Source organism: Scylla paramamosain, chromosome 10 (genome assembly GCF_035594125.1).
Source record: "Scylla paramamosain isolate STU-SP2022 chromosome 10, ASM3559412v1, whole genome shotgun sequence".
Taxonomy (NCBI): Eukaryota; Metazoa; Arthropoda; class Malacostraca; order Decapoda; family Portunidae; genus Scylla; species Scylla paramamosain.
In genome coordinates this window covers 26,471,932-26,485,268 of record NC_087160.1, presented here as the reverse complement: position 1 = coordinate 26,485,268, position 13,337 = coordinate 26,471,932, and the positions used below count along the sequence as shown (strand labels likewise).

At 41.8% G+C, this 13,337-nt stretch overlaps 1 protein-coding gene across 1 annotated transcript in view; it reads right to left on the bottom strand.

The window, feature by feature from the left end:
• LOC135104445 (ribitol-5-phosphate xylosyltransferase 1-like) overlaps window positions 1-13,337 on the bottom strand; it is a 71,542-nt gene that overhangs the window by 23,900 nt on the left and 34,305 nt on the right. The window lies entirely within an intron of this gene.

The window sequence follows — 13,337 nt, the reverse complement described above, 5'->3', positions numbered from 1 at the left end:
CTCCTCTCCTCTCCTCTCCTCTCCTCTCCTCTCTCTCTCTGCAATTCTCAGATTTCCCTATCCTCGCCTTTCACCTTGAGCTCAAATACACCCATTTTCCATCCCTTTGCCTATATTCATGTCTATAGTAATACCTCGCACTTGCTACGAACTTCTCCTGCCTTTTTAACTCCTCTTTACTACTCGCCCTTCACGGTAATAGCTTCAACATCCTTCCACGAATTCTGACAGCAACTTTTACGCCACTTTTCCTACTTTCCTTAAAACCTACTGGGACTTTCCTCCTTCCCGCCTTCCTTCCAGGTTGGTTTCACGGATCACAGGAGACGCAGTGAAGATTTTCTTTCATACTTAAGAGTGACTTCACTTCTCCTTCCCTCTCTCACGTCTCGCTCTCTCCGTTTTACATTTACACGTATTCCTTTCATTTCATTTTTAAGTCTTTTGCCGTGCCTTTGATTTGTGGGATGTCTATAGAAGTTCCCCAGGAAGGGCGTCAGGTCGTGTTCCCGTGCGTGTCAGTCTCAGTTTGTCGCTTTACAGAACCTGAAGTGAATATTGCAACGCCCTTTGCCTCTAGTGGTGTTTCGCGCCTCGTTATAATGAGCTTACTCTTGGTGGTGCTTGAGGATTAGGATGCAAAGGCTATATATGTTGCAATAGTGACGGTGACAGTAATAATAGTAATAGTAGTAATGATAATGAAAAATAATAAAACAAGGAAAAGATAAAATAAAAAAAAGCGCAAAAACAATCACGAAAAAAGGCAAGAACACAAATACAGACACCAAAAAAGGTCACACACTACAATGTTGAACCCGCAGCGGAGGGGAACACGCTTGTGACATTTCAGGAAGACAATCTGGGACGCCACATGGTACCCAACAACACCTGTCGTCAGCACCATCTCTCCTCACCACCACCTGTCCTCACCACTACCTCCTCTCACCGCCACATGTCACCACCACCTATCCACACCACCACCTATCCACACCACCACCTCCCCTCACCACTACCTCCCTTCACCACCACCTTCTCTCACCACCACTTCACCTCACCACCACCTCCCCTCACCATCACCTTCCTTCCCGTCACCACCACCTCAGCCTTCCCCACCATACAACTCTACAAGCTCCAATCCTTTTAACCTCTGCCCTCTTCACCCTTAACCCTCATCCTCCCTCCCCTTCCCCTCCTATATACTCAACAGGATTTTTTCACAGCGGGAAGGGGTAGGACTGCATATAGATGAGGGAAGGAATCGAAACGCCCATTATAGCATCGACGGTAAAGAATCTAATAGGGTAGAAAACTTCGTGGGTATTCTATAGTACCAACTTCCTTTCGGGGTTAATTAAGTGAGAATTGCCCCTCCCCCGCTTCACACTAAGGAGAATATCGGCTTAAGTCTTTTAGGGTAGTTATGAAACTTTTCCAATTTAGCTAAACAACTTTTATTCATCGCCTGAGAAACAAAAGGGTGAGAGAGAGAGAGAGAGAGAGAGAGAGAGAGAGAGAGAGAGAGAGAGAGAGAGAGAGAGAGAGAGAGAGAGAGAGAGAGAGAGAGAGAGAGAGAGAGAGAGAGAGAGAGAGAGAGAGAGAGAGAGAGAGAGAGAGAGAGAGAGAGAGAGAGAGAGAGAGAGAGAGAGAGAGAGAGAGAGAGAGAGAGAGAGAGAGAGAGAGAGAGAGCTTACACACACACACACACACACACACACACACACACACACACACACACACACACACACACACACACACACACACACAGGAACTGGCACAAAAGAAAAATGAATACACAGGCAGAAGGAAACAAATAAGGAAGCTGAGGAAAACAAACAGTAGAGCAAGAAAACCCAACAGAGGTTGCTCCTTCAATTAGGCAAGATATATTGGAACATGTGGAGGTAAGCAGCTGCAAAGAAAGAGAGAGAAAGGGAATTAAGAAAGGAAGGAAGGAGGGAGGGAGGGAGGGAGGGAGGGAGGGAGGGAGGGAGGAAGGAAAGAAGGAAGGAAGGAAGGAAAGAAGGAAGGAAGAAAGGAAGGGGAGGGAAGGGTAGGAGAGGGGAGGGGAGGGGAGGAGAGGGGAGGGAAGGGAAGGGAAGGGAAGGGAAGGGAAGGGAAGGGAAGGGAAGGGAAGGGAAGGAAAGGGAAGAGAAGAGAAGAGAAGAGAAGAGAAGAGAAGAGAGAGAGAGAGAGAGAGAGAGAGAGAGAGAGAGAGAGAGAGAGAGAGAGAGAGAGAGAGAGAGAGAGAGAGAGAGAGAGAGAGAGAGAGAGAGAGAGAGAGAGAGAGAGAGAGATTAGATTAAACTCGCATAAAATTCATCTATAAAGTTTAAACGGCTAAGTTAAGATTGAACATACCGATCTATATAAAGTTGTGGGCACCTGGAGATTGCAACAAAAATCTCTCTCTCTCTCTCTCTCTCTCTCTCTCTCTCTCTCTCTCTCTCTCTCTCTCTCTCTCTCTCTCTCTCTCTCTCTCTCTCTCTCTCTCTCTCTCTCTCATTTCGCAAGACAAAAATAATTACCATTTTCTTAAGCATATTCCTTAAGTGTCAAATCCACCGCTTCGTTCCCCGCACCTCTTCCTTGCCTGGCAGCCTCAATAAAACGAGGAACTCTCTCACCCACCCGGTCATTACGAGCCCGGCCGAGCCACTGAAACTTCCCTCATAGAAAAACAAAAAAACACGCACACAAAAAAAAAAAAGCTGAAATCCAATGCCGTAACTTCAGAGTGGGAAGTGAGACGCACCGGTGCATTTATTTTACTTCCTGTCCCCGCATCACATATCGGGCAGGGGCAGTAGAGGGGACGACGAGGACCCGGCACCGAAGTGAGGCTCAGCTGAATGGCGGTAACGAGATCGGGGTGAGAGTGAACCAACAGCGCCATGACCCGAGCCCTCCAAACGCCGCGGGGAGAATGGGACGGTCACTTTCAGAGAGAGAGAGAGAGAGAGAGAGAGAGAGAGAGAGAGAGAGAGAGAGAGAGAGAGAGAGAGAGAGAGAGAGAGAGAGCTCAGGAAGAATATGGCCATTGCTAAGTATATTATAGCCATGAATTTCTCACCGCGAGATTGGAAAATTGAAAATCGTTTGGAGCTGGTAATTAAATTCTAAAACTCTCTCTCTCTCTCTCTCTCTCTCTCTCTCTCTCTCTCTCTCTCTCTCTCTCTCTCTCTCTCTCTCTCTCTCTCTCTCTCTCTCTCTCTCTCTCTCTCTCTCTCTCTCTCTCTGTCTTTCAGACTTCTAACAGCTAGAGACAACAGGGCGACGAAGGCGACAAAAAAGCGACAAAGGACAGGCGCCATATGAAGGGGTGAGTCTGGCTCCTTTCAGGCCTTTGTCTTGCTTTCGGAGGAACACTCGGATGAAAGTTATGAAGGTTTAGACCGGGAGGTGAAGGCTGAGCTCCTGCGGCCTTTATGAAGAGGCGGGATGCAATGGGGAAAGGAGCGTTATTGATGTATTGTGTGTAAGAGTTTCAAGGAATCCTGATAACTCTCGAGTAAAGAAAGTTGCTATCAGGGCAATATCGCATGCTAATATAACTTCTCCGTTTTCTGTGGATCTGTTTCTTCATCTTCCTCCTTCTCGTCTTCGTCGTCATAAATCGTGCGTTCCCAGACTACGTTTTCGGTTTTCCTCTCTCAGCGTTTTCTTTCTTCTCTTGGGTAGTACTATGTTGTCACTATCTCTCTCTCTCTCTCTCTCTCTCTCTCTCTCTCTCTCTCTCTCTCTCTCTCTCTCTCTCTCTCTCTCTCTCTCTCTCTTTCTCCCCTATCTATCGGCGATCACGGTCTCCTCGCCCCTCACAGCCATGAAAGCGCAAGGAAGCAGGGAACGCTGAAAAATAGATGTCACCTCTGCACAAGTTATGGTATAAAGCTGAAGACGCTGAAGGCTTTGTTGTGTGAAAGACGAGACACCAACAAGCTTTCCCAGCTAGCCCTTCGTCCTCCACCAGATAGAACAGCTTTGTCTTCTTCCCCTTCAGAACGATATGAACTGTTTAATTTTCCTTTCATCGATTTTTTTTTCTTTTCTTTCTTGCTTCTTTTCTCATATGAAACAGGAATCCAGGAATGAATGGCTTGGTTTGTGCTGGTTCATGTGTGCGTGAGGTTAAGTTCGCACGTAAGGTCTTGTTTTGTTTATTTTCTTTAAAAGATATATATATATATATATATATATATATATATATATATATATATATATATATATATATATATATATATATATATATATATATATATATATATATATATATATATATATATATATATATATATATATATATATATATATATATATATATATATATATATATATATATATATATGTTGTGGGAAAAAATGCATTGTATCGCGTATGTGTTCGACTTCATTGCTTTGCTTACAGTATATATTAATAATGTTTAGAATGTGAAAACCCCTGAATCAGAGATGTTATTGACAGCCAGGGGTGAGTTAGTGATTGGCAGAGTAATAAAAAATAATGGAAAAATGTGGGGATGCCGCCGGAAGGGATGTGCGCACCTACAACATGCACTGAAGCTGCTCAACAAAGAAGTGGCAAGGAATATTGAGCATTTTCACTATTGAATGTTTTGCTGCTAGACATTTTTTTTCTGATAATCTACTCGACTTATTTTAGACAATCCCTCATAATTAGATATGTACCTGAGAAAATATGATCTTTTATGTATTTTTTACCTTAATCTACTCGACTTATTTTATATACTCTCTTGCAGTGCAGTTTTTTTAATTAGATCTGTACCTGAAAAAAACATAACCTTCTATATTCTCCTCTTTTTCCTTGCTTATTTCTTACACAGCAGTCAATGTCGATGAAGGACGGCCATAGCAGGGAAAGGGTGAAGTGAGAGCAATAAGCTTAGTAATCAAACTGAACAGTACACATACAATAAAAGTGAGGATGCCGCAGGAAGGGTTGTAAACATCGAGAGTCCTTCGCACTGAGGCTGATGAGTAAAGAGCTGGGTGAAAATACTAAACATTTTTATGAGTGCGAGCGACAGATTTAACGATGAAACTAAACAGTACGTGTAGAATGACTGTTGTCCTCAGTATACAAGGGGTTTTAACGAAAAAGCTTAGAAAGAGGATTACGGCAGCGTTTCATTTAAATCAAGTGAAAGAGCAAGTAATGATATTTTTTTGGAGAAAGTTTTCACAGCAACCACGTCATTAATAAAGTGCTGGAAAAATATGTGAATACGTACATCAAACTATTGTACTATGTGGAATTTATCGTAAACAACGAAAAAAAAAAGATCTTTGGCACAGTAGAAACCTAAGCAGTCACAAAACATCACAGAAAATACAGAAAACATATGTCTGACTGAAATATCATATACGTAAAAAAAGGAGAGAGAAACTACAGATTTTGTCATATTAGTAGTGGAACAATAGAGGTTTCCTTAAGCGGCTTTGTACACACACAGAGACGCCACTCTTTACACACACACAGACACACACACACAATCGTCTTTGTCACAACAGGAAATTAATATTTTTATGTACATCATAAAGAAAAAAGCGTCATCCCACTCGTCTTATAAACAAGTTCTCTACACCGTGAAAGAGACAACGACACGTGGCTGGGGACACTAACGGGCACCACTGAAGTGGCTGGAGCCTGATGATAATGAGTGAGCACTAATGACAACGGAGCGGAGGAGGCCGCAGGCTGACTAAAAAGCTAGAGGGCTCTTGTTTGTGTCTCCACCTTGAATGGAAGAACTCAAGGAAATGACAACTTTTGTGAATCATGAGTAACTGTGGACTTCCGCCGTGCTATTTACCGAGAATGATATTACTCATAGTACTTGTTAGTACTAGTAGCTTTGGCGGATAAGTCTTTGTTTATATCAAGCTCGAAGGTAGCTCAAATGTACGTATTTCCTGTCATTTCCATGTGTGCTATTTTTTATCTATAAAGAAGAATGACCAAAGGTAAAATATATATATATATATATATATATATATATATATATATATATATATATATATATATATATATATATATATATATATATATATATATATATATATATATATATATATATATATATATATATATATATATATATATATATATATATATATATATATATATATATTTTTATTTATTTATTTATTTATTTTTTCTAGACTGACTTAAAAAATGGTAAACTTTTGTAGGTATGAATGAATTTTCAAGACAAAGCTTTCGAGAACAACATGGTATTTAATGTTCATTAACATTAGTACCTTTAGATAGAAAGTTTATCATTGCAGGTAAGATTCGAATTTCTTAGTGATGCCTCTGAATGAAATAGAATGATTACTTTTACTGCTATTAAAGCTGGGGGAGAGAAAGGAAGGAGACAGGCCGAGAAAGAGGCGGAGGAACTGCGTAGAAGATCTGAGAGTCAGGCTAGACTTGAGAGGGTGTGGGAGGGAGGGTGATTTGTGAGCAAGACGAGCGAACACCAGCGACTCATATGAATATGAAAAAAAAAGTTGCAGGAAGAGATTACAATCATTGGTAGCTTTCTTTACCTCTTCTAAATAGGGAGGAAAATTATGATGGTAAAAAAAATGTATATATAGTTGAAGATACGGGTTTCAGAATTTTTTTGCAATATCTGAGAACATCCTTTACTAACACAAGCGATGCAAATACGTACATCCCTCTAACACTTTTTTTTTATTTTTTACTAAGGGGAGAGATGGTAGCAAAATTCTGTTTTCTACAATATCATCCTTTTCTGGTCGAGTTCACTGATGAGGCAATAAAGGAAGGGTACGTGGATGCTCCCTCGCTACTTTTTCAGAAATTTACTGCCTTCACTAGCTAAACAATAGCAACGTAACAATGCACGCACACACACACACACACACACACACACACACACACACACACACACACACACACACACACACAAAACTTCCGTCATGAAATATCAGAGAAGAGCCTCTTGAAAAGCACTCAACTTGTGCTGATAACATCTGGCCGAAGAAAATATCGAGCTTCGCAGCAAAGGAAGAGGAATATACAAAAAGAAGCAAAAATCATAACGTGGAAGAAGAAAAAACAAGCTAACAACACTGACGGTCACCAGGAGAAAAGCGTGTAATTAATTTTATTGTAGAGGCACACGCTTTGTTGCTCTCGTTATTTATTTTTACCCTCCGCCTCCGGGCTGCCACTTGTTCACTTGTTACCAGATTTCCGATGAGGAGTGTGCCGGGGGCTGAGTATTGGCGCCTGCGAGGGGCGAGGCGGCGTTCCCTTCCTAGTGTTGGGACGAGACAGTATGCGAAGGGCGGCTGCTCCCCGTGAGGCAGGACGCAAGAGAAACATGGTTCTTGTCACGGTAAATCGACAGGTGTTACGTGTACAGGTGCGCGGTGTACAAGTGAGAGAGATAAAAGAACAAACAAAATTGCTCATGCCAGAGTCTCATAAAACTATCCCGAGGCACGAAACATTGTGTAAGTTATTTTGCTACAAGCGAGCGACAAGGCGGCGAGGGCAGTACTAACCTGCACACTTCGGGAACATCACGACCAGGAGGTGCGCGCGGCCCGTCACAACAGCAGGTGTGGGTGAAACTGAGAATTGAGGCGACCCCGGCGGACGCTGCTCGGGAGAGGTTATCGTACTGTACTCTCGCTTTTTTTTTTACTTCATCTATTTGATGTATATATATATATATATATATATATATATATATATATATATATATATATATATATATATATATATATATATATATATATATATATATATATTTTTTTTTTTTTTTTTTTTTTTTTAGTCACCTTATAACATCTGAATTTCCAAGTACTTAGTATCAGTAATAGTTAAAACTCAAAATGTTTAAGTTTTGTGTTTTGATATTAAAATAAACATATGATCAGTAACGTGACAGCACCGATCCAAAGCTTCATAAAGGATTAAAACCCGTTGATAAACTCGGAAACAACAACCTAAGAACATTTCACAGTGGAGGGAAGGCGGTAAAGGAACTATGTGAGTCACTCGTGTGTCCCCGCAAGTATTTCACGTGAGGAAGGTGGAGCGCACCTTCCCTTGTTACCTGTCGTTGCTAATTAGCCCAAAGACACGAAGCAAGGGCCTTCAGGTGAGGGGAAATTGACCTCGGGAACTGAAGACGAAAAAGAAAAAACTGTAGTCACTGTTGGCCTTTCCACGCAGGTTAGCAGCAAGAGTAACAGCATCCACCATCACTCACCAGCATCCACCAGCGTCCAACAACACCTATCAGCATCTTCGGGCCTCGCATAACCTCCTTACAGCTCCTCCCTTCGCCATCCCCAGTCCTCCCTAATGACTTTCTACTTTCCCTCTCCCTCAAGTGTGGTTCATAATGTTCCCTTGCTATAACAAAACCATCCCGACCACCACCGCCTCCCAGGCATCCATATGAGGGAGCTGTACATCACTCTGAAATGTCTCCATGTCTTCTTTAATCTTTCCAGCACGTTTATTTATGTATGTTTTTTTCTTGTTTCTTTTTCCTCTTGTCCCAATGGAATTATGTTTTTTTTTTCACATGTGTGTTCTGTTCATTATTTTTTCTCATCTTTCCATTTTTGTGTGAAAAAAAAAATACAGTTTTCGATACGAGTTCGTGTTTCAATTCTAGCATTTTTTTCTTCCGTTTCTTGTGCGTCCTCTTCATCTTTCCATCAGTAAGAAAGAAATACATTTCTAAGATACGAAGAGACTAATATCTGTGTATATTTCAAACGAAATGTCAAATAAAACAAGGTACACAGTGACAGACGTGACAAATCAGCGTCAATTTGTCATTATTTCTAGTAAGGAGGGATAAGGGGAATGGGAGGGAGGCAGTTGGGGAAGGGATGGTGGAGGAGGCGTCACATGGCAGATGTAACGAGGCACAATGATCGTCACAGCTACCGTTGACTCAGGAAATAAAAAGCGTTTTCTTTCTTTTTTATAGATTCACATCTCTGGGAAAATATGAAACTTTTGTTCACTGGGACACAGAGAAAAAAAAATATTACAGCCGCCAATACGTAGATAAACATCACTAATAGTTTCAAATGTAAATGTATGAATTTATAAGTGTATTTATCGATATAATGTTAAGGTTAATCTGAAACGCTTTGAAAGATTAAAATCTTAAAGAATAAGAATACTCAAGTAATTAACACGAAGGAAGCCATTTTCACTTCTGGTGCGTCAGGTGAAACGTACATTGGAAACTTTTCTTGTAATTGCTCTCTTGGATGTTACATTGCTTTTTTTATTTGAAGCACATGTAATAATAACCCAAAGAAAAACAGAAAGTACATGAAGTACACGGCTCGAGTGTCCCTGAAGTGCCTCTGCCCTAAGGGTGGAGCCACGCAGGGGGCCGCGCTCCCCGTGTTCATTTCTCTCGGTACACTGAGCCCTAAATCCCTTTCACAGTGAAGCCCTTTGTTGTGTCGCTGAGTAAATCTGAGAGCGATGAGCGGCCTGGACAGCAGCGGGGCTAAGTGACCGGCCTTAACTTCGCAATCATTCTCGCGTGTCGCCTCCAGCCCCGCGCAGCCACCAACACAAAGTGTAACCCGACTCGCTACAGCTTCTTTTTAATTTGTTTCTTCTCCGCCTCCTCTTGGTTCCCCCCCTCAGTGCCCGCGGCGGTAACAAGCCTCACATAAGAGTCTCCTCAAAGGCACCAATAATTAGGGATGACCCGCGGCCCAACACGTCCCCACTCAGGTAACCTTGTTAAGTATGGCAAGGGCACGGGGGGACGAGGACATGGGGGAGGGCAGGACAAGGCGGGGCAAAGTGGGGCAAGGCAGGGCAAGGCAGGGCAGGGCAGGGCAGGGCGGGGCAGGGCAGGTCAGGGCGTTGCAGGGCAGGGCAGGAGGCATGGAAACAGGGAAAGAAGTTCTGTAAAAATATATCTTACTATTTATCACTTTAAACTCAGCGATGAAATACGATACAAGAACAAATCTAACCTCTCTCTCTCTCTCTCTCTCTCTCTCTCTCTCTCTCTCTCTCTCTCTCTCTCTCTCTCTCTCTCTCTCTCTCTCTCTCTCTCTCTCTCTCTCTCTCTCTCTCTCTATCTCTCTCCTGTGCGTAAGCCTGTGTGTATGTAGATAAGATAACTTTACATGAATTAATGACCGGCAAAACCTCATTAGCTTTGCGTGGGTGTTTTATAGCTGGGTAGCTCCGTGATACACTGTTCCACGCATCCCAGAATACAAGTTCAACCTCAGCTCACGGCATAAGTAGCGCTTTCCCGTATTATCCGATGCCACATTACCTCAGTGTAGTGCTAAGTACCTCAGTCGTATTTGTAGGCCAAGAAGACACGTGCAAGCGGGGAAAGCAAGCCAAGGTGGTTTACATTAATGACTGACCTCAACTCGAACTCTCATGCATTTCAGTGTCTTATCTCACTTACTTCCAGCAGGTTGTAATGGAAGTTAATATCGTTTTCAAGAGTGACAGTCTAAAAAGTTCCATGAGAAAACGGTAAATAATTCCCGTGGCCACTGAAAAATAGTTCCTCAAATTCGAGCGGAAGTTAATGGTGCTTTCAAGAGTGGTTTAGTGAATTTGGTAATACTTGAACAAGGACCGTGAACCACAGATGGAAAAAGGCAACGTCCATGAAAACCCTGCTAATCATCCCCGTGGCCTCTGAAAATTAGTCCTTATGAGAGAGAGGACAAAAGCTTGTAAATAAAAAAAAAAAAGAAAAAAGAAAAAAAGAAAGAAAGAAAGAAACAACTATCAGGAGTAACATCGCAGGATCGCCACCGTGAAACAATAAAGGCGTCCCGAGCTCTCTCACATTTCCTGCCTACCTCGCTTGCTGCCACCTGACAGTAAAGGCGAGCAGTAGTGGAGAAACAAACAGCGCCGGGTGATTTACTCCGTTAGGGTTATTCTTGACACAGCACCTGGGATTACCTCACCACGGCCCCACTACCCTTACTGGGACAGGAGTTTAACAGGCCGCGGAAATTGTACTGGCAAGAATCTGGAGCGTAGAACGTAGAGCGTAGAGCGTAGAGCTGAGAGAGAGAGAGAGAGAGAGAGAGAGAGAGAGAGAGAGAGAGAGAGAGAGAGAGAGAGAGAGAGAGAGAGAGAGAGAGAGAGAGAGGGAATTCCACTCCTCTTTTCCCCTTCTTTCCCTTCCTCTACCATCTCATTTCAATCCTTTATTCAGATCTATCATTAGTCCCCCTCACGGCATCCTTTGCACAAATTCAATTATACCTGAGTCCCTGGCACGGCGAAGCGCGGCGCTCGCTCGCCCGATTCCTCTCATTCGTTTACGTTACAGCTGATGCCGTCACTACCACCACCACCACCACTGCCACCAGGCTTCCATTTGTGCTTTGATGCCCTGAATGCGAAGATGAAAAAATATTGTATACTTTCAAGGATTCGTTTCGATATTGTTTGGTTTTCTCCCAACGGCAACAAAGATGGAGATGAAATTATTATTCTAATGATGTTTCTATTTATCTATTTTTTTTTCTTTTCAGAATGGGGAGTGAGAATTTCATGGCTTTATGTTTCAAAATAAATCCAAGAAAGGGAAGTAAAATGACATCGAGGTAGAGGAATAAAGAATGAATATGATAAAGACGTTAATAATCCCGCGGCTTTCGTTAGAGTAAAGAACGGAAGGATTTTATCCATGAAAGAGTTAATAATTAGTTGATTAAAGTCTTTCGTGGTATGAAGAGAGAGAGAGAGAGAGAGAGAGAGAGAGAGAGAGAGAGAGAGAGAGAGAGAGAGAGAGCGAGAGCGAGAGAGAGAGAGAGAGAGAGAGAGAGAGAGAGAGAGAGAGAGAGAGAGAGAGAGAGAGAGAGAGAGAGAGAGAGAGAGAGAGAGAGAGATTCCACATTCCATAGTCTCCAGACTGTGGAATGTGTTTACGGCAGCCACGAGTGATACATAGACAATGACACTCCAGCAAGTGAAAGTGGCTGCACACAGGTGGCGTAAAACACAAACTCCCACACTAGTGCTGTGTTAATCATGTGTATATATGTATATAGTAGGATGAGTTCGCTTTTTGTATATATTTTCTTCTTTACATTTAAGTGTAGGCTTTTCAAATAACAGCATAAAAAACGTGTTGTTTTAAGCCTGATGTAAATTTTTGTTTAAATAAAAGAGAGAGAGAGAGAGAGAGAGAGAGAGAGAGAGAGAGAGAGAGAGAGAGAGAGAGAGAGAGAGAGAGAGAGAGAGAGAGAGAGAGAGAGAGAGAGAGAGAGAGAATATATCACTTAAGCAAAACACAATAAGGAAAACATGAAACCAAATAAATGAATAAATAAGTATCGTCTTATCTCTAAACATCGTACTAGATGAGGAAAATGTCGTACGTATCATTATTAGATTCTTTTTATAAATACATCAAATGCAGCGGATAATTACGGAGACTAAATTGCTCATAATATTCCCCAAAGAACAATAAAAGAGCAATAAAAGTGGAATGTTTTCATTGCTTTCTCTTCCTTTCATACGATTCAAGATAAGAGGAAAAAGAAAAAAATATCGATATACATTGAAACAGTTGTGGTTTAAATATGGACTCTCTCTCTCTCTCTCTCTCTCTCTCTCTCTCTCTCTCTCTCTCTCTCTCTCTCTCTCTCTCTCTCTCTCTCTCTCTCTCTCTCTCTCTCTCTCTCTCTCTCTCGTGTGCAGCAATTTTCATCTATTACATTTAAGTGCAATACCTGCATCTCACGCTGGTGTTATTTTTTCCTTTCTCTTTTCTTCTAAATTTTGTCCTCAGAGAATAATTTATCGCAACGTCATCTTTTTTCTTTGCAAATGTCGCTTCACAATTATGAATTATTTATGGCTCTCCTGCGTGACTTATTTACCGGGGGAATAATTCATCAATATTCTCTCTCTCTCTCTCTCTCTCTCTCTCTCTCTCTCTCTCTCTCTCTCTCTCTCTCTCTCTCTCTCTCTCTCTCTGAACGTTATTATATTTTTTAACACTTTCTCCGTGTTTCTTTATATAGACAGATCCCTCAGATGCCTCAGGGTGACGTGATGTAGTTTGCTTACGTCACTTGCAATCACCTGAAGAAATTCCTCGAGCGTTTCGTGAGGAAATTGTAACCCTTTCAATACCACGGCATCGATTTCATTATTTATCAAGCTGTTAATACTATGACTGTTATTTGGTATATCTTTCCCTAATTACCAATCACTCTAAGACATCTTTATTTGTTCTATAACCACCTCCAATCTTCAAACTGGATAGAAGCTGCAAAATCTATTCTTTTTCATCT